General features: G+C 36.6%; 1 long non-coding RNA gene across 2 annotated transcripts in view; it reads left to right on the top strand.

Annotated features, from left to right (window-relative positions):
- LOC133544316 (uncharacterized) overlaps nucleotides 1–22,812 on the top strand; it is a 188,438-nt gene that overhangs the window by 73,122 nt on the left and 92,504 nt on the right. For both annotated transcript variants that reach the window (XR_009804627.1, XR_009804626.1), the window contains exon 2: nucleotides 4,290–4,363. This is a non-coding gene — a long non-coding RNA (uncharacterized LOC133544316). The remainder of the gene's footprint in view (nucleotides 1–4,289; nucleotides 4,364–22,812) is intronic.

Genomic DNA, 22,812 nt, shown 5'->3' with positions numbered 1-22,812 from the left:
CTAAACTGTAAAAAAAAATCACATAATTAGCACATTTTCTAAATCTTTACAGTACAAAACAAGTATAACTAATAAAATATTAACTTGCTGCTTCAGTCATTGGTGTGTTGTTCACTATTGCCACGTAGTAGTCTTGTGTAAGTGTGTATTACCGTAAATTCGGGACTGTGAGCCGCTACTTTTGTCATACAGCTATAAAACGGTTCAGCTATTTTTTTTTTTCCCCCTCACTGTCGGCCATAATCCAAATAGTAAAAGAAATAAAAAAAAAGAACAAACAAGCTAAAAATGTTATTTTGTATGGTTTCTTTTTCACAAATTCCTCAGTAAATTCACCAAAACGTCACTGTGGAGTTATTGAGTCTCCCGACCCTACACCTTACTGTCATATAACTTGGTATATGACACAAGCTAACTGTTAGCACGCTAACGTGAGTTTGCTAGTATGCTAACATTAGCATGCTAACTTTTTGAGCTAGCTTTGCAACCGTTTACACCATAACTTGGTATGTGACACTTGTTAACAGTTAGCATTCAAACGATAGCATGCTGGCAAGCTAACTTAAGCATGCTAAGTTTTTCATCTCATTTTACTCTTTTTGCTCTATTTTAGTAACCATACACCTTTGCGTCATATAACTTGGTATCTGAAACATGCTAACTGTTATCATGCTAAAATTTTAGCATTTTAATGAAAGCACGCTGACGTTTTAGGCTAGCTGTGTTGCTCATTTTGTGTAGTTACACCTAAAACTGTCGGATTCCGAACACGAGCAAGTTACACACATTGGATGACTTTTAAAACCGCCTCGTAAAAGACAAAATCACTTAAGTGGACAAATATGCATTCGTCTTGTTGACATTCAAATAGAGTCCTTGAGCGAGGACATCTTTGAAGCAGAATGACAAACAGGATTAACGTTGAAAGACAAAACACTTTGTCAAGGACTCGAATGTGAAGGATTTGGAAATAAAGTCCAATCATAAAAAGCGTTGTCGTCATGTTGGGATGGAGGTGCTGCAATGGAAAGTCTTGCTATTAAGTCCATGGACATTGTGTGACTGTCAAAGCAACAATCACATTATTTGGAAAACCTTCACAATAAAACATGCTTTTATCTTATTGATGTTGCTTACACAGTGTAATAATAATTGATGAACTTTACAGCTAAATGTAGAGCAACAGAACCTCCGAGAGGTCTTTTTCTGGTCACAAATCGCACAGGAGCACAAAACAAGTACAACAACAAAAACATCAATAATTACAATGATAGCAAGAAATAATTTAGTAAAAATAATGGAACAAATATTTATATTTATGCACTGAACTGTAAATAACTTTGATAATTAACACATTTTCAAAATGTTCACAGTACAAACAAGTACAACAACAAAATCTCAATAATTAGAATGATAGAAAGAAATAATTTTGTCAAATGTTATTTAAGTAATGGAACAAATGTATTTATTATTAATGCACTGAACTGTGAATAAAATGAGACAATCAGCACATTTTCTAAATGGTAACAGTACAAACTAGTAAAACCAAAAAGAACCCTCCATGAATAAAATCATAGACAAAACAACACAAAATTAGTAAAATTGTAGTAAAATAAGATTTATTATGAATGCACTGTACTGCGAAAAAAAGAAGTAAAAAATACACAAGTAGCTCATTTTCTAAATCTTCATACATATAAAATATCTAAAATTGACAACAAATAGATTAGCACAATTATAATAATTATATATATACATATATATATGTATATATACATGTACATATGTGTATATATATATATATATATATATATATATATATATATATATATATATATATATATGTGTATATGTGTGTGTGTGTGTATATATATATATATACATATACACAATAATAGTAAAATAGTAAAAAACTGATTTATTTATTAAAAAAAACATAATTAGCAAGAACAACAAATAAAAGACCCTTCAATTGATAAAATGATAGTTGAAATTAATAATTAAATTAGTATAATTGTAGTAAAACAATGGAAAGAAATCTGGGTTTATATTTATTATGATTTCACTGACCTGTAAATAAATTACATAATTAGCACATTTTCTGCGAGAAACCCTGATGTATATACCGTACCATATTCTCCGGACTATAGAGTGCACCAGCATATAAGCCGCACCCAAGAAAATTTTAGAAGAAAAAAATATTTTTCCATATATAAGCCACAGGCAGATTATATATTGTGAAATTAGTTATTTACACAGCAATATTTTATAAATGTTTATTTACATACCTTAATTGTTTCCAAACTGTGTCTGTAAAATGGCCGATCAAAAAAAACAGAAGTCATCGTCATGGACACGCTAGCTAAACAGACTCAATAACTCCATGGCAAAGTTTTGGGGAATTTACGAAACTGAAACAATACAAAAATAATGCCATTCTAAATTAATAATACTAACACAGACATGCCGTAAACCTGTTTGCATATTAGCTAATGCTAACGACGCTCGCCTGATTACATTACGATAGCACATACAAATATGCATGAAAAAACTCCTACAGACTTTACTATGGGACGCTTTAGTGAGTAAGAATTGTTTTAGTTATATTGTAAAACTTACAAACGTTGCTTGGATAATTATGACTATTATTTTTGCCGAAACATATTTTTTTAGATCGTGCACACCCTTCCTGGCGGGAGCTTCGTGGCCGTCTTTAAATACGCCGTTGAAGCAATGCTCGCGTTTCAATGCTCGGAGTGATGAATGAAGAATCCATACGAGTAGAACCGCTATTGACGGGTAGAAGACGGAACGGCACTTCTACTTCCGGTTGAAAGCATCAAATGGAAGGACACTGAAAATATGGCGCCGTAGCATAAACACAACTTCTCAGTGTATTTGCTTCTTTAGTTTTTTCCCCCAAACTATTTCCATTATGGCTGCCACCGAAGACAAATTCATAAATTAGTCCCCCTGTTTTATAAGCCGCAGGGTTCAAAGTGTAGGAAGAAAGTTGCGGCTTAGTGTCCGGAATTTACGGCACGTTTTGGGGCTGATCGGGATCACTCTGCATTCAGCATGTTGGAATTCCTTACTAAAAAAAGATACGACCTGCATGGTGGAAGATTATTATTCTTGTGATTATTATTTAATTATTTATTATGATATAATAAGTGTATTTATTTTACATTTTTCTCTTTTTTAATTTGTTTTATTACATAATTGCTTATTTTTTGCATTGTCAACAGTTCTATTTTTATTGTTCGCTCTTTTCCATATTATTAAATTGTGTAAATATTTCAATATATGATTATTATATTTGATTGTCAATTTTTCTCCTTGTCTTTTTCATCTTTTGTGCCGTTTTAGTGAGTGATAATTGTTTTAGTTATATTGTAAAACTTACAAACGATGCTCGGAGTGATGAATGATGAATCTATAAGAGTAGGAACGCTATGGACGGGTAGAAGACGGAACGACCCTTTTACTTCCGGTTGAAAGCACTAAATGTAAGGACACTAAAAAGATGGCGCCGTAGCATCAACACAACTTCTCAGTGTATTTGCTTGTTTAGTTTTTTTCCCCAAACTATTTCCATTATGGCTGTCAACGAAGACAAATTCATAAATTACTCCCACCGTTTTATAAGCCGCAGGGTTCAAAGTGTAGGAAAAAACTTGTGGCTTATTGTCTGGAATTTACGGCCCATTTTGGGGCTGATCGGGATGTTGGAATAACTTACTAATAAGAGATAGGACCTGGTGGAGGATTTTTATTCTTGTGATTATTATTTAATAATAATGATTTAATAAGTGTATTTGTTTAAAATGTTTCTCTTTTTAAAATTTGTCTTGTTATTCAGTTATTGTTTTTGTTTTTTTGCATTTTCAACAGTACTACTTTTGTTTTTTGCTCTTTTCCATATTATTCAACTATTGTTTAAATATTTCAATATATGAACATTATATTTAATTGTCAATATTTCTCCTTGTCTTTTTCCTATTTATGCCATTTTTGTGCTTTGTTGCATATTTAGAATGTGCTAATAAACAATCTGCGGGCAAAAACAAGAGGAACTGTTATGTTATGCCCGGATCATATCATATTCTGGTTTTGTTCCGTTTTGTATCATATTCTGTTAGTGTTTGACTTCCTTAGTTCCCGTTTGTTCTGTCACCATGGTTGCTTATTAGTTTCACTTGCCCCTCGCTTTTGACGCACACCTGTTTTTGTTCATCACTGCCTGTATTTAAGCCTGCCTTCTTTGTTCATTCTCTCTCGCTTCCTAGTGAAACGCTTGGCTGGCATGGTGATGCGGGTTCGTTCTTTCGTGGATGCAGTCGGGCTTGGACACAGCGTGGAGGTAAGAAACAATGATTTATTAATAAATAAAACAGATTAGGACACAGAAAAACTTGCTCGAGGCACAAAAGGGAAAACAAAACTACTAGCATGGGAGCTAGAGGAACAAAAGGCTTAGCATGGAAGCTAGCAAGTACAAAATATGGAATAGTCACTGTTACGAAACACAAACTAGGTGTGACACAAACTCGGAAGCGAGAAAGAATGAACAAAGAAGTCAGGCTTAAAGGGGAACATTATCACCAGACCTATGTAAGCGTCAATATATACCTTGATGTTGCAGAAAAAAGATCATATATTTTTTTAACCGATCTCCGAACTCTAAATGGTTGAATTTTGGCGAATTAAACGCCTTTCTGTTTATCGCTCTCTGAACGACGACGTCAGAACGTGACGTCACATCGGTCGTCAACGCCATTTTTATCCACCACATCACACGCATCGAGTCAAATCAGCTCTGTTATTTTCCGTTTTTTCAACTGTTTGCCGGTACCTTGGAGACATCATGCCTCGTCGGTGTGTTGTCGGAGGGTGTAACAACACGATCATGGACAGATTCCAGTTGATTTACGTAGAATGTGCATCGATTAGCACGGCATGCTAACCGATGCTAACATGCAATTTAGGCTAGCTGTGTGCATTATGCCTCATTTGTAGCTATATTTACATCCAGCCTTTCCCTCCATCCACATTTAATGCCATACAAACACTTACCAATCAACGGATTTAAGTTGCTCCAGTGTCAAGAGATGCGAAAGTCCCTCGTTTGGTTTTTACCGGCGATTCTACGACAGAGATGGCAAGAATGTCTGGATATCCTGCGACACTCAAAGCAGATGCATTCCCAACGATAAAGTCAACGAAATCACAAAGGTGAGTGTTGTCGATGTTATTGACTTATGTGCTAATCAGACATATTTGTTCGCGGAATGACTGCCAGCTAATCGATGCTAACATGCTATTTAGGCTACCTGTATGTATATTTGTAGTTGTATTTGCATCCAGCGTTTCCTTCCACCCACATTTAATGCCAAACAAACACTTACCAATCGCCGGATTTAAGTTGATCCAGTGTCAATGCGAAAGTCCTGATCGGTTGGTCTGCACATTTTACCGGCGATGCTAACGCAAAAATGGCCGTATAGCGTCAATAGCTATTCGTTCAATAGCTTCAGTTTATTCTTCAATTTCGTTTTCGCTATCTGCCTCCATACTCCAACCATCTGTTTCAATACATGCGTAATCTGTTGAATCGCTTAAGCCGCTGAAATCCGAGTCTGAATCCGAGCTAATGTCGCTATATCTTGCTGGGCTATTCGCCATTTGTTTGTATTGGAATCGCTATGTGACGTCACAGGGAAATGGACAGTGGCTTAGGCAAAAAGTGAAAATCAAGCACTTTAAAGCTTTTTTTCGGGATATTCCGTGAGATGTAAACATTTTTTTAAAAACTTGGAAAAATAAAATAAGCCACTGGGAACTGATTTTTATTGGTTTTAACCCTTCTGAAATTGTGATAATGTTCCCCTTTAAATACAGGCAGTGATTAACAAAAACAGGTGTGCGTCAAAAGCGAGGGGCAGGTGAAACTAATAAGCAACCACGGTGACAGAAAAAACAGGAACTAAGGAAATTGAACACTAACAGAATATGATACAAAACGGAACAAAACCAGAAAATGGTATGATCCGGGCAGCGGATCATAACAGGAACTATAATTTATGAATACATAATTCTTAACACCCGACGTTCGATAACAGTGGTCGACCGACATTATCGTCTTATATTGGCACCAAAATAAGATACAGGATGATACCTGACATGAGTCTGACGGAGGCATATGCTGATAATAAAAATTAAATTTTAACTTGCTGGAACTGGACTGCAGCTATCATTAATGAGGTTGCCAAAAAGTGATCCATGCGCAAAAATGGATTTAGCAGCTAAATATGTGCAATGGAGGACATTTGCACACTAACATTTGTCAAGAATCATGTTGTTCATGGAAGGCTGCTCAGGTGGGCTTTTTTGGAGCGAAAAGTTGAATGCGGATGAAAAATGAGCGACTCCTCAGCCTGTGACTGATGGAGGGCATTACAAAAATGCCCAAAGCGTGTAAGTTAAGGTCACCATTTTGAATATTTCTCCTGCACATGTGTGAATGTCAGCGCACACGTACAGAAAATATTCATGTATGCAAAAAAACTTTCATGTCCTATCCCTTCTTTTACGGCCCGCCATTGTGCAATTGTGAGTTGCCGTAAATGTCGATCGTTCTTTAAGCGCTCGTTTCCTCTGCAGACTTTTTTTTTCCCGTTGGATCTTTTTCATGAGAGTCGTTTTTAAACCCCTCACCTGTGTCGTAAAGTCCTGCGTCGCACAGAAAGTGCAAAGGAGAAGCAGATGGAAGGAGGCACAGGTGCGGGTTTTTTATCACCTGGAAAAACCCTGGGATAGTCTCCAGCGTGTGCTGGGAATGTGGCTTTAACGTGATGTCGCCTCATTGGTCAGAAGGGGAAACATTCACTCAGTTTATTACATTTTCAATAATCCCTCAATGGCTTTTGTCGCAAGAAACCTGTTTTTAAAAGGGTCTATTGTTCATAGGGGTGCTCCAAAAAATGGTTTCACAACCACGACGTGGCACAGTGGGAGAGTGGCCGTGCGCAACCCGACCGTCCCTGGTTCAATTCCCACCTAGTACCAACCTCGTCACGTCCGTTGTGTCCTGAGCAAGACACTTCACCCTTGCTCCTGATTGGTGCTGGTTGGCGCCTTGCATGGCAGCTCCCTCCATCAGTGTGTGAATGTGTGTGTGAATGGGTAAATGTGGAAGTAGTGTCAAAGCGCTTTGAGTACCTTGAAGGTAGAAAAGCGCTATACAAGTACAACCCATTTATCATTTATTTAACCAAATCCGTGCTCAGTGGTTAGTGTCCGCCCTGAGATCAGTAGGTTGTGAGTTCAAACCCCGGCCGAGTCATTCAAAAAATATAAAAATGGGAGCCATTACCTCCCTGCTTGGCACTCAGCATCAAGGGTTGGAATTGGGGGTTAAATCACCAAAAATGATTCCCGGGCACCGCACCACTGCTGCTCACTGCTCCCCTCACCACCCAGGGGGTGAACAAGGGGATGGGTCAATGCAGAGGACACATTTCACCACACCTAGTGTGTGTATGACAATCATTAGTACTTTAACTTAACTTTAAATCCCGATTTGTATTCATTACGATTATTAAAAAAAGATTCATTTTCGAGAATCGATTTTAAAAAATAACAAAACAAAAATCCACTTTTCATTACTTTTGAATAAATGTTTGGATTCAATACAATAAACAACTATTAATTATGATGTTATTGTTACTGTTGATTTTATATGTAAAGCTGCGTTGGGTTGAAGCTGGAGTTAACACCTTTTTTTTTAATTCATTAAAGGCCTACTGAAACCCACTACTACCGACCACACAGTTTATATATCAATGATGAAATATTAACATTGCAACACATGCCAATACGGCCAGTTTAGTTTACTAAATTACAATTTTAAATTTCCCAAGGAGTTTCTTGTTGAAAACGTTGCGGAATGATGACGCGTGTTGTGACGTTATTGGTTGGAGGGGACATATTAGCCCAGCACCACTTACGGCTAAAAGTCGTCTCTTTTCATCGCATAATTACACAGTAATTTGGACATCTGTGTTGCTGAATCTTTTGCAATTTGTTCAATTAATAATGGAGACAATAAATAAGAATGCTGTTGGTGGAAAGCGGTGGATTGCAGCGGCCTTTAGCACCGAGACACAGCCGGTGTTTCTTTGTTTGTTGTGAAGCTTTAACACAGAGCAGTCAAGCGAACATGTTTCTCTACGTCAACCAGCATGTTCTTGGATGGGAAAATTGTTATATTAAGTCGGCTTTTACCGGAGACATCAGTGAATTACTGGACCTCCTCCTGCAGCAGCTGTCAAAAAGGCAACTGTGATCTTGGCCCTTTCATGGCTTCCATCAAAGACACTGGCGTTCGCAGCAGACATACGACTTTGAGGTATGACTTCACAATCTCACTAAAACACTATTAAAGCAATAAGCAGATAAGGGATCTTCCAGAATTATCCCATTAAATGTGTCTAATTACATCTGAAACGCTCACACTGCTGCCTTCCGGAGCCGTCACATTTTCTTTCTTTTTTTTTTTTTGTGCTTCACTTCAACTTTCCTTATCCACAAATCTTTCATCCTCGGTCAAATTAATGGGGAAATCGTCGCTTTCTCGGTCCGAATGGCTCTCGCTGCTGGTGGCCATGATTGTAAACAATGTGAAGATGTGAGGAGCCCTACAACCCGCGACGTCACGCGCACGTCGTCTGCTACTTCCGGTTCAGGCAAGGTTTTTTTATTAGCGACCAAAAGTTGCGAACTTTATCGTCGATGTTCTCTATTAAATCCTTTCAGCAAAAATATGGCAATATCGCGAAATGATCAAGTATGACACATAGAATGGACCTGCTATCCCTGTTTAAATAAGAAAATCTCATTTCAGTAGGCCTTTAAGATTATAAAACAGATTAAATTTTGAGAATCAATGGGGCAAAAAAAGTAAATAAAATTAAAAAAAAATTAAAATCCACTTTTTTTTTTTTTTTTAGAATAAATGTCACTGAAAAACCTTTTTTCAGTGATGTACCCCCTGTGGAAATGTTTCTAATTCAAGTACCCCCTAATCAGAGCAAAGCATTTTTTGTTGAAAAAAAAAATTAAGAAGTAAAATACAGCACCATGTCATCACTTTCTGTTTTATTAAATTGTATAACAGTGCAAAATATTGCTCATTTGTAGTGGTCTTTCTTTAACTATTTGGAAAAAAAGATTTAAAAATAACTAAAAACTTGTTGAAAAATAAACAAATGATTCAATTATAAATAAAGATTTCTACACAGAAGTAATCATCAACTTAAAGTGCCCTCTTTGGGGATTGTAATAGAGATCGATCTGGATTCATGAACTTAATTCTAAACATTTCTTCACAAAAAAAGAAATCTTTAACATCAATATTTATGGAACATGTCCACAAAAAATCTAGCTGTCAACACTGAATATTGCATTGTTGCATTTCTTTTCACAGTTTATGAACTTATGTTCATATTTTGTTGACGTATTTTTGAATAGTTGCAATTTTTAGAATATTTTTTAAAAATCTCACGTACCCCCATTTGAGACCCACTGCATTAAATAACTATTAATTATGAAGTTATTGTTACAGTTTTTATTTTTTGTTTTAATTTCTAAAATCATATTCTAAGTATTGTAAAGCTGCGTTGGGTTGAATCTGGGGTTAAAACTTTTTTTTTATTCATTAAGATTATAAAACAGATGACATTTCGAGAATCGATAAGGGGGAGAGTAAATAAAATAAAAAAATAAAAAATATACTTTTTTTTTTGGAGCCCCCCGCGACCCCAAAAAGGGAATAAGCGGTAGAAAATGGATGGATGGATGGAATACATTTTGGGATTAAATACATTAAATAACTATTAATTATGATGTTATTGTTACTGTTGATTTTATTTGTTCTAATTACTTTGTAAAATTACATGTTAAGTATTGTAAAGCTGCGTTTGGTTAAAGCTGGAGTTAAAAAAATTTTTTTTTTTTAATTCATTAAGATGATTAAACGGATGAAATTTCAAGTATCGATGGGGGGAAAAAATGGAAATAAAATAAAAAATAAATAAAAATCCACTTTTTTTTTAGAATGAATGTTGAGATGAAAAACATTAAATAACTATTAATTATGGTGTTATTGTTACTGTTGATTTTATTTGTTGTTTTAATTACTTTGTAAAATCATGTCCTAGCTATTTTAAAACTGAGTTGGGTTGAAACTGGTGTTAAAACTTTTTTTGAATTCCATTAAGATTATAAAACAGATACATTTTTGAGAATTGATACACAAATAATAATAAAATAATAGATAAATAATAAAATATCCACTTTTTGTTTTTTTAGACTAAATGTTGGGATTAAATACATTAAATAACTATAAACTGTAATATTATTACTGTTGCTGAGCATTTTATTTTTTTATTTTAATTACTTTGTAAAATTATATCCTAAGTATGGTAAACCTGCGCTGGCTTAAAACTGGGGTTAAAACTCCTTTTTTTTTCTTTTTCTTTTTTTTTTGGGAAAGGTGTTTCTATCCTCTGGCCATACTTTCTCTGATTGGTCAAAAGCCCCTCATGTGACCACAGAGCGCCCTTTTTGTGGCCCACTTTGAAACCTGGTCGGCGAACTCTCTCGATACACGAGTGGTACACGGGCTCCATTTAGTGGTATGCCAAATAATCACTAAATAAATGTTCAGACACAGTGTTACTGTTCAAACAATGCCAAAATTATTCAATATTAAAAGGTGGGGGAAATAATTGATTTTTAGATGCATCACAACTCTGACTTGCACGCTTATATTATCGATTAGTGAATGTTGATAATCAAATTATGTCATGTAAATCAAGTCATGCAGACAGTTCTGGAATTTGAGAGTTCCGGCCAGCTCCTTTAGTTTAGGGCAGTGGTCCCCAACCTTTTTGTATCCACGGACCGGTCAACGCTTAATAATTTGTCCCGCGGCCCAGGGGGGGGGGTCTTTTTTTTTTTTTTCTTTGTCATGAAAAAGGGACGTTTTTGTCATGAAAAAGGGAGGTTTTTGTGGTTAGTGCACTAATTGTAAGTGTATATTGTGTTTTCTTATGTTGATTTAATAAAAAATATAAATTATTATTATTATTATTATTTTTTTTTTTATATAAAAATGTATTTAAAAATTCTTCTGCGGCCCGGTGGTTGGGGACCACTGGTTTAGGGCACTTCTAGTCATGTTTTGCACCCATTTTTAATTAATTTGATGATACATGTGGGAATAATTTAACTTTCTTTTTACAAATGCACTGTTTTTTAAAGTTGCAAGTGATAAACCCTTATTTAGTGAAGCGAAAACAGATGTAAAACTCCATCAATACGCTGCAATATTAAATGTTTTAATTGAATCGTAGCTCCTGAATCATAATTGAATCGTAAGGTGCCCTAAGATTCCCACCTCCTATTAAATATACTTGTGTTTGATGAATACTTAGGCCTAGTATGCTATTGTATGTTAATGTTGCTCATTATGGTGGTATTGGGGGGGGAGGGGGCAGTTTGAGAACCAACTGGAGATTTAAAGGCCTACTGAAACCCACTACTACCGACCTCGCAGTCTGATAGTTTATATATCAATGATGAAATATTAACATTGCAACACATGACAATCGGCCGGTTTAGATTACTAAATTACAATTTTCAATTTCCCGCGGAGTTTCTTGTTGAAAACGTCGCGGAATGATGACGCGTATGATGACGCGTGCGCGTGACGTCTGGGGTTGTAGCGGACATATTAGCTCAGCACCACACACGGCTAAAAGTCGTCCCTTTACATCGCATATTTACACAGTATTATGGACATCTGTGTTGCTGAATCTTTTGTAATTTGTTCAATTAATAATGGGGACTATAAATAAGAATGCTGTTGGTGGAAAGCGGTGGATTGCAGCTTCAACCCAGAGCGGTCAAGTGAACATGGGCGGTATAGCTCGGTTGGTAGAGCGGCCGTGTCAGCAACTTGAGGGTTGCAGGTTCGATTCCCGCTTCTGCCATCCTAGTCACTGCCGTTGTGTCCTTGGGCAAGACACTTTACCCACCTGTTCCCAGTGCCACCCACACTGGTTTATATGTAAAAATTAGATATTGGGTTTCACTTTGTAAAGCGCTTTGAGTCACTAGAGAAAAAGCGCTATATAAATATAATTCACTTCACTTCCCTTCACATGTTTCTCTACGTCAACCAGCAAGTTTTTGGATGGGAAAATTGTGATATTAAGTCAGCTCTTACCGGAGACTTCAGTGGATTATGGGACCTCCTCCTGTAGCTGTCAAAAATGTATCTGTGATATTGGCTCCTCCATTGGCTTCTCTCTGAGACACTGGCGTTCACTGCAGCCATCCGACTTTCAGGTATGACTTTAGAATCTCACTAAAACACTGTTAACACAAAAGGCAGATAAGGGATTTTCCAGAATTATCCTAGTAAATGTGTCTAATTACATCTGAAACGCTACCATTGCCGTCGCCCGGAGTGGTCGCTTTTTTTTTTTTTTTTAGTGCCTCACTCTAACTTTCCTCATCCACGACTCTTTCATTCTCGCTCAAATTAATGTGGAAATTGTCGCTTTCTCGGTCCGAATAGCTCTTGCTGCTGGAGGCTATGATTATAAACAATGTGAGGATGTGAGGAACCCTACAACCCGTGACGTCACGCGCACATCGTCTGCTACTTCCGGTAAAGGCAAGGCTTTTTTATTAGCGACCAAAAGTTGCGAACTTTATCGTCGATGTTCTTTACTAAATCCTTTCAGCAAAAATATGGCAATATCGCGAAATGATCAAGTATGACACAGAATGGACCTGCTATCCACGTTTAAATAAGAAAATCTCATTTCAGTAGGCCTTTAAGCACTGAAAGTAAAGTAATGAAAAAACTATTAAAAATTAAAATAAATAAAAAATAACATTAAAAATCAATGTTATGAATTATTGATCTATTTAAGGCTCCAATTGCTTGACATCAAATATTCCACTCTGAACATTTTAGGGGTTGAATATTGCATATTTTGTACATGGGTTTTCTTTAAAAAAAAAAAAAAAAAAAAAAAAGGCTTAAAACATAAAAAAAAACAATATTTCTAATACCAAATCAGAAGAATCAAAATGTAGAGATTTTCAAAATAATAATACAAAAAAATTTACATTTTAATGACTGACACCCTTCCTGGTCCCCGGGACCAAAATGGAGTGGAACCCTAAAGGTGAACAAAAATCTACATACTATTAATTTTGTAGTGTTTGTTCCTCAATGGAAAATGTTTGATCCAAACTGGAGCATGGAAGCTTCGATTTAGAACAACACCCATACACGACTGTAAGTTTTATTGTCCAGCGCGACTGCGCCCCAGGTGACCCCCGGTGACCCCCCAATGTCCCAACTCGATGATGTCATTTCCCATGAGAGTCTTGGCTATTGGAAGCAGTGATATCACCCTCAGCCACTTTTGAGTCACACTCTCCCTATCTCTGCTGGGGTATGTCCTCCTCTCTCACGCACACATGTTCCAATGACAAAAGGATGTCAACAATGGCGAAGAGGACTTGTGTTGTCATGTCTGTGAGCTCATCCTTCCTCTTCCTGCACGCCTGATATCAACACGACACGCTGATTCCAGTGTCGCTAACGATGTTGTCAGCCTTGTTTGGAACACTTTAGGACATCGTCTTGGGTTTTTGTCAACAGGATTTGTCTTTTTCAGTCACTTAGTTGGCATTTTTATGCCAAAACCATCAAACTTTATTGATGGCAATAGCCTTTTACTTCATTATTGTGTATAAAGCATGCGGGGCCATTTTGATATGTTTTATTTCCAAAACCAATACTTGTGTGTGGGTGTATGTGTGTGTATGTGTATAAGTATATGTGTATGTATATATATATGTGTGTATATATATATGTATGTATATGTGTATGTATATATATATGTGTGTATATATATATGTATGTATATGTGTATGTATATATATATATATATATATATATATATATATATATATATATATGTATATATATATATGTATGTATGTATGTTGAAACCCCGTTTCCATATGAGTTGGGAAATTGTGTTAGATGTAAATATAAACAGAATACAATGATTTGCAAATCATTTTCAACCCATATTCAGTTGAATATGCTACAAAGACAACATATTTGATGTTCAAAATGATAAGCATTTTTTTTTTGTGCAAATCATTAACTTTGGAATTTGAGGCCAGAACCACGTGACAGAGAAGTTGGGAAAGGTGGCAATAAATACTGATAAAGTTGAGGAATGCTAATCAAACAATTATTTGGAACATCAGGTGTGCAGGCTACGTGGGAACAGGTGGATGCCATGATTGGGTATAAAAACAGCTTCCCAAAAAATGCTCAGTCTTTCACAAGACAGGATGGGGCGAGGTACACCCTTTTGTCCACAACTGCGTGAGCAAATAGTCAAACAGTTTATGACAGTTTATGAGTTTCTCAAAGTGCAATTGCAAGAAATTTAGGGATTTCAACATCTACGGTCCATAATATCATCAAAAGGTTCAGAGAATCTGGAGAAATCACTCCACGTAAGCGGCATGTCCGTAAACCAACATTGAATGACCGTAACCTTCGATCCCTCAGACTGCGCTGTATCAAAAACCGACATCAATCTCTAAAGGATATCACCACATGGGCTCAGGAACATTTCAGAAAACTACTGTCACTAAATACAGTTGGTCGCTACATCTGTAAGTGCAAGTTAAATCTCTACTATGCAAAGCAAAAGCCATTTATCAACAACATCCAGAAACGCCGCTGGCTTCTCTGGGCCCGAGATCATCTAAGATGGACTGATGCAAAGTGGAAAAGTGTTCTGTGGTCTGACGAGTCCACATTTCAAATTGTTTTTGGAACTATTCGACATTGTGTCATTCGGACCAAAGGGGAAGCGAATCATCAGACTCTTGGCGATATAAAGTTCAAAAGCCAGCATCTGTGATGGTATGGGGGTGCATTAGTGCCCAAGGCATGGGTAACTTACACATCTGTGAAGGCACCATTAATGCTGAAATGTACATACAGGTTTTGGAACAAAATACGCTGCCATCTGCCATCATGTTTTTAATGGACGCCCCTGCTTATTTCAGCAAGACAATGCCAATCCACATTCAGCATGTGTTACAACAGCGTGGCTTTGTAAAAAAAGAGTGCGGGTACTTCACTGGCCCGCCTGCAGTCCAGACCTGTCTCCCATCAAAAATATGTGGCGCATTATGAAGTGTAAAATACGGCAGTGGAGACCCCGGACTGTTGAACAACTGAAGCTCTACATAAAACAAGAATGGGAAAGAATTCCACTTTCAAAGCTTCAACAATTAGTTTCCTCAGTTCCCAAACATTTATTGAGTGTTGTTAAAAGAAAAGGTGATGTAACACAGTGGTGAACATGCCCTTTCCCAACTACTTTGGCACGTGTTGCAGCCATGAAATTCTAAGTTAATTATTATTTGCAAAAAAAAAACAAAATTTATGAGTATGAACATCAAATATCTTGTCTTTGTAGTGCATTCAACTGAATATGGGTTGAAAAGGATTTGCAAATCATTGTATTCCGTTTATATTTACATCTAACACAATTTCCCAACTCATATGGAAACGGGGTTTATATATATATATATATATATATATATATATATATATAGTATATATATAAGTGCAAGATTGTCAGAGACATTTTAAAACAATCTATGAGTGCACTTTTGTGCATGATGTCACTAAGATGACATATCAAAACAACACTAAATTAAAGTGCACTTTTTGTACAGAACGCCACTACAATTGTTTAAAACATATAAAGTGCACTTTTTTGCATGATGTCACACAGGACTTTTCAACAACTGTCAAATAAAAATGAGCTGCATAATAGGAAATCAAATAGTGTTCATCCTTCGCTGTGTGGTAGATTACTGCGGACATTTTCTTCTTTCGTTGTTGACTATTTTTTTCCTACGGTGTTGATCTGGAAATGTTTGCCTCAGCATTTAGATGGTGTGGGTATGTTGCACCGAATCGAGATGTTGAAATACGGAGTAAGCACTCTTCATTCTCTAGCAGGTGACTTTTCAAATGATGCTACATATTAGCAGTAATGCTACTTTTTGTAGCAACGCTTTTGCCCCACACTTAACAAATTACGGTTGTCTGTTCGACATATTCCCGCTTGAAGCCAGACGATGGACCCTGTACTGTTTTTCTTGGGAATAATTCTTCTTCCATTTGTTACCAGATTCACACCTTCTTTCTCTCGTATTACCACTCGCACCACAGCTAACGTACCCGATGCCGCTACCTCTCTGCTCTGCTAGGGCGTATACGTTTGTGACGTATGTAAGAAGGTGTGCTCGTTTAATGTCTCAGTGAGAAGGAGAGACAAGAGAGTGAGAAGAGCCTCTAGTGTAATGCCAGCAGCTAAAAGCAACTGCGTGAGAACATATACTCCAATATCACAATATAGTCATTTTCTATATCGCACAGAGACAAACCCGCGATATATCGAGTATATGGATAAATCGCTTAGCTCTACTTCAGACTTATCTACCTGTAATTTTATTTTTATCTATGCCTTTTTTGTCAAGAAAACTTAGTTTTTTATATGGCAAAAACACACAATATGCAATATTTTCTCAATAAAATATTTGCAAGTGGAGTATTTGTTGCAATAGGAGCCTTGAATAGGTCAATAATTCATAACTATTTTTATTATTTTTTGAGAAGTGTCAGTTTTCGAGAAGAAAACAGCCTCCCTGGCAGCTTTGTGTTATTAGAACATTGCAACTTTTTCTCGAAGCATTTCACCTGTTTGCACTTTTGTTCCACTTTTTTTTTTAATAGTATTTTTTAGAATGTGCTGAGTCGTTCAAAACTAGCTGCAGGCCACAATTTGAACAACCCTGATTTAGACCGTTTTAAAAAGTGATTTTCGCAACGTGCTATTATGTGTGTCTGCAGCTTTAATGCAAATGAGCTGGGATTGTCTCCAAGGTGCATAGTTTTACACTGCAACTGTGGATTTTCTAGTAATTTAATATCATGTATCATACAACTGCGTAACATTACGGAGTACAACAGGAGGGCTAACAAGCATTAGCAACACTAGCATGGCTACGTTAGCTAAAGTGCTAACATTACACTCCAACAGAAGCATCATGCTAGGTTAGCATACTTGCTTTAAAACATCTAAAAGATCAAACGTACAACTCCCACGTCTGTTGACGGATTGTTGAATGCGCTTCAGGTATTTTTTAGGATGTGTAGCGAAGCCTGACTTTATCAATTGATTTTTAGGACGCTGTTTTCTGTGAAGTGGTTAAGCCTTTGATTTTTCTGATGTTTGAGAGTAATGGTTCGAGTTTACTTTTAGCCGTAACTTCATTCATTTAATGCAAAAACAAAAATGTGTAGCTCTAGTTTAAGAATCAGGCAATAGAGAATTAGAAAAAAATTGGTTAAGTACATTTATGTACATTTAACCCTATTTAAAGATTGTGTTTTGTGTGTGTGAAGTGGTGGAAGTACACACAGTTGTACGTTGTCGCTAGAGACGGTGAAAGGTAGTTTCATGTCTGGGGAATGATTTCTTCCCTTCAAGACGTCAAGTAAACCTGCAACTCTCCGAAGTGAAGCAAGTTAAAAAAAAAAAACATGGGGATTGGTTCTGAACCGTACCAAGTTTTTTTTTACTTTTCTCAGCATTTTTTTAAAGGCCTACTGAAACCCACTACTACCCACCACGCAGTCTGATAGTTTATATATCAATGATGAAATATTAACATTGCAACACATGCCAATACGGCCTTTTTAGTTTACTAAATTACAATTTTAAATTTCCCGGGAGTTTCGACTTGAAAACGTCGTGTAATGATGACGTGTACGCAAGACGTCACGACTTTTAAGGAAATATGAGCGCTGCACACATGCAAATACGGCCTTTTTAGTTTACTAAATTGCAATTTTAAATTTCGAAACGTCGTGTAATGATGACGTGTACGCAAGACGTCACAGGTTTTTAGGAAGTATGAGCGCTGCACACACACACAGCTAAATGTCGTCTGCTTTAACGGCATAATTCCACAGTATTTTGGAGATCTGTGTTGCTGAATCTTTTGCAATTTGTTCAATTAATATTGGAGAAGTCAAAGTAGAAAGATGGAGTTGGGAAGCTTTAGCCTTTAGCCACACAAACACACGGTGATTCCTTGTTTAAAATTCCTGGAGGTGAAACTTTACATGAATCACGACGAAATGTCAACCAATAGGTTTCGTGAGAAAATTGTGGTAAAAAGTCACTTCTTACCGGAGAAAAGCTGAGCTTCTGCCGTCGACTCCCCTGAGACATTGGCGTCAGGACAACCGTGGACACATACCTCCGACTATCAGGTACTATTTAACTCACTAAAACACTAGCAACACAATAGAAAGATAAGGGATTTCCCAGATTTATCCTAGTAAATGTGTCTAAAAACATCGGAATCCGTCCCAATGCATTCGCGTTTTTTTTTTAACTTATTTTTTTTTAATCTTTTTTTTTTTTTCTAGTCCGTCGCTATCAATATCCTCAAACACGAATCTTTCATCCTCGCTCAAATTAATGCGGAAATTGTCATTTTTCGGTCCGAATAGCACTTTTTGTTGGAGGCTCCCATTAAAAACAATGTGAATATGTGAGGAGCCATCAAACATGTGACGTCATCGTCTGCGACTTCCGGTAAAGGCAGGGCTTTTCTCTTAACACCGAAAGTTGCGAACTTTATCGTGGATGTTCTCTACTAAATCCTTTCAGCAAAAATATGGCAATATCGCGAAATGATCAAGTATGACACATAGAATGGACCTGCTATCCCCGTTTAAATAAGAAAATCTCATTTCAGTAGGCCTTTAAATGTCACATTTAGCTAATTTCGTCACTTCTGAATATCATTTGCAAGAATGCATTCATTTCAGTTCGTCCAAAGTGTGTTGCCGTAGTCAGGAAGTAGTCTTTGCCATTAAGTTGAATGTGCCGGTCTTATCCTACAAAATGTTTATACTGTAAGTATTTTACTTTTTACACACCAAAAAAAAAAGTGACTGCACTGGACCGATTTAATAAAACAAACAAAAAAACACAGATAAAAATAATAAAAGTTTTTTTTTTTTTTTAGAAACCATTAAAAATCGTCCCAAATAAAAATCATGATTAATTTTAAAATTTGAGTCCTAGAAAGTGTTTTTCTGTTTATATGGTACATATTACACACCCAAAAAATGTGACTGGACAGGAACGATTTAAAAAAAAAAATAAAAAAATTTATAAATAAAAATAAATAAATCAATCAATTTTTTTTATCGATAAAAAATCACCATGATTAATTAAAAAATCTTTTTTTTTTTTTTTTTTAAACCTTTGCTATTAAGTTGAATGTGCTAGTTTGGCTTTTGTTGAGTCATACAAAGCATTTGTACTGTAAGTATTGTACTTTTTACACACTGTAAAAAGTGTCCAGACACGACCGATTTATTAAGATAAATAAATATATATATATATATATATATATATATATATATATATATATATATATATATATATATATAAATTAAAATCTATTTTTTAATTTGTTTTTATAATTGATTACAAATTACTACAAATAATAATTGTGATTAATTTGAAAAAAAAAAATTTGACACCCCATTTGTTGCCATTAAGTTGAAATTTCCAGTCTTGTCTTGAGTTAAGTCCTATAAAGTGTTTGCAATGTAAGTATTATACTTTTTACACACGGGATGTTTAATTGTAATGTGCACCTTGGTTGTAGCTTTCATTACCACATTTGGAGTTGTTGAAATCGTTATATAAAGACACTAATGCTAATCAATAGCATGAGTATGGCATATGCAATGTAGATAAGCACCGAGCTATCCTTTCAGTGTTTTCTATCAGGCATGTGTGCTTTGTTGGCATACTTAGCGCTTAGAGGCAGTCCGCTAGGAATAAGCCTGTTTACCTGCCAAATGTTTGAGTCGTACATAACGTCATGTGTAAACGAACTATGAAAATATGCTACGGTTTGATTGTACGTTAATCTGTACTCTGGTTCGGTACCTAAATTCAAGACTTATCGCTAAAATGATCGATTTCTCTCTCCTTTGGTGCTTCCTTACAGGCTCAGTGACAAATTACTGCTCAAACATTTTTTTAAAGTCATTTTTGCCCTTTAAGGAAGCTTTTTAATCCAATTTTTTTCATCACAATTTGAGTTTTTGTTGCCTTTTTTGTGCTGCTTTCATTTGCAAATTCTTGCTTCCTGATGTTCTTCCTTTTGGAACTCGCCTTAGCCCAAACAAAGGCGCCCACTCCAGTAAGAGGGGATCCATTTTGGCAAAGTTTTAGTCTGGCACAAGTTCAGACGTTAACAATGGCGAGGAGCGCCTCGTCTTCATCGCTTCAATCTCTCCTCTTCATTCTTTTGGCAGCCATCTTATCCCTTCAAGCACATTCTCAACCCCCCCCCCCCCCCCCCATCCTCCAAGCTCCATTCTTCCCACCTCTACCATCCCTCTCTCCCCGGGGGTGGAAACTCCCTACGTTTAACTCCTCCTCCATCATCCCTCTAAAATCTACATCCATCTTCCTTTTGGTTTTGAAATGGATGAAAAAAATATTTTGCTGTTCTTGGATTTTTGTGTACTCATTTGTCCTCCAAAAGCAACATTATCATTTAAAGTAAAAACAAACAAACATTTCTTAACAAGACAACTTCTCTTTTTTTTTTCCTTCTTGTTTCTCTTTTTAAATAATTACATTCAAACACACAGCAAACATAGTAAAAATCACACTGTGTGCTCGATAATATTTATTATTAAAACATTTTCTATTTAAAATAGTTGAATGTGTCAAAATGACACAAAATGTGACACATTTTGCTCGGCCTAAGATTGGTAGGTTGTGAGTTCAAACCCCGGCCGAGTCATACCAAAGACTGTAAAAATGTGAGCCATTACCTCCCTGCTTGGCATCAAGGGTTGGAATTGGGGGTTTAATCACCAAAAATGATTCCCGGGCGCGGCACCGGCACACTGCTCGCTGCTCCCCTCACCTCCCAGGGGGTGAACAAGGAGAAGGGTCAAATGCTAAGGACAGACTTCACCACACCTATGTGTGTGTGTGTGTGTGTGTGTGAGTGTGTGAGACAATCATTGGTACTTTAAAGGCCTACTGAAACCCACTACTACCGACCACACAGTCTGATAGTTTATATATCAATGATGAAATATTAACATTGCAACACATGCCAATACGGACGGGTTAGTTTACTAAATTGCAATTTTTAAATTCCCGCCGAAATATCCTGCTGAAACATCTCGGTATGATAACGTGTGTGCGTGACGTCACGCATTGTAGAGGACATTTTGTTCCAGCATCGTTCCCAGCTATGAAGTCGTCTGTTTTCATCGCAAAATTCCACAGTATTCTAGACTACTGTGTTGCTGAATCTTTTGCAATTTGTTCAATGAACAATAGAGACATCAAAGAAGAAAGCTGTAGGTGGGAAGCGGTGTATTGCGGCCGCTTTTAGCAACACAAACACAGCCGGTGTTTCTTTGTTTACATTCCCGAAAGATGACAGTCAAGCTTTACTATGGAACAGAGATGTCAAGTGAACACGGTTGGATTGGACCACACACACAAAGTACAGTATTTTATGCAGCGATCATTTCGAAAGATTGTGTTTCGAAGAGGGTCCCTTGCGAACGGCAGAGATGGGCATCGCCACCACCCGTCGACTTGTGCTGAACAAAGGTGCGGGGCCGACCATCAGGTTGTACAGGTACGACCATATAATCTCACTAAAACACTAGTAACACAATAAGCAGATAAGTGGTTTTCCAGAATTATCCTAGTAAATTTGTCTAATAAAATTGGAATCGCTCTCACTGCCTTCAATTTTTTTTGTTATTTTATTATGTTTTCTAGTCCTTCACTCTCACTTTCCTCATCCATGAATCTTTCATCCTCGCTCAAATTAATGGGGAAATAGTGGCTTTCTCCATCCGAATCGCTCTCGTTGCTGGTGCCCATGATTGTAAAGAATGTTCAGATGTGAGGAGCGAAATGATCAAGTATGACACATAGAATGGACCTGCTATCCCCGTTTAAATAAGAAAATCTCATTTCAGTAGGCATTTAACTTTAACTTTTAACATTTGTACGCCGTGACTGTACAGCGCACTGGTATATAAGCCACACCCACACAATTTTAGAAGAAATTTTTTTTTCAATATATAATATTTTCCATATATAAGCCGCACCGGACTATAAGCCGCACATATAAAACATAGCCTGCCGAGGAAAAAGCTACCTCGATAAGCCACCATCACCCGTAAAAGATGAAGCCAACAACCTTTGTGAGGTGTTTCCATTATTAAAAGTTTAAATGTGAGGTAACTTTTCCGAGGGACTGAATTTTCCAAATAGATAGAAAAAATGTCCACTATAGTGGACACTGCTTCTCAGCAAGTAAAAGTTGAGACACAGTGGATGTTCCTGCACAATTCTTTGCACTTTAAAATAGTGAATATGATTAGAATATAATAGCATTATGCTTGTTTTCAATTACAGAACAGTATTTTCCGGACTATAGAGCGCACCGAAATTGAAGCCACACCCACTAAATGTTTCCATATATGAGCCGCACCGGACCATAAGCCACAGATATATACGTTGTGAAATGAGTTATTTA

This window comes from Nerophis ophidion, linkage group LG27 (genome assembly GCF_033978795.1).
Source record: "Nerophis ophidion isolate RoL-2023_Sa linkage group LG27, RoL_Noph_v1.0, whole genome shotgun sequence".
NCBI classification, from domain to species: Eukaryota; Metazoa; Chordata; class Actinopteri; order Syngnathiformes; family Syngnathidae; genus Nerophis; species Nerophis ophidion.
Note: the sequence above shows the minus strand (reverse complement) of the source record. Positions and strands in the feature narration are given on the sequence as shown.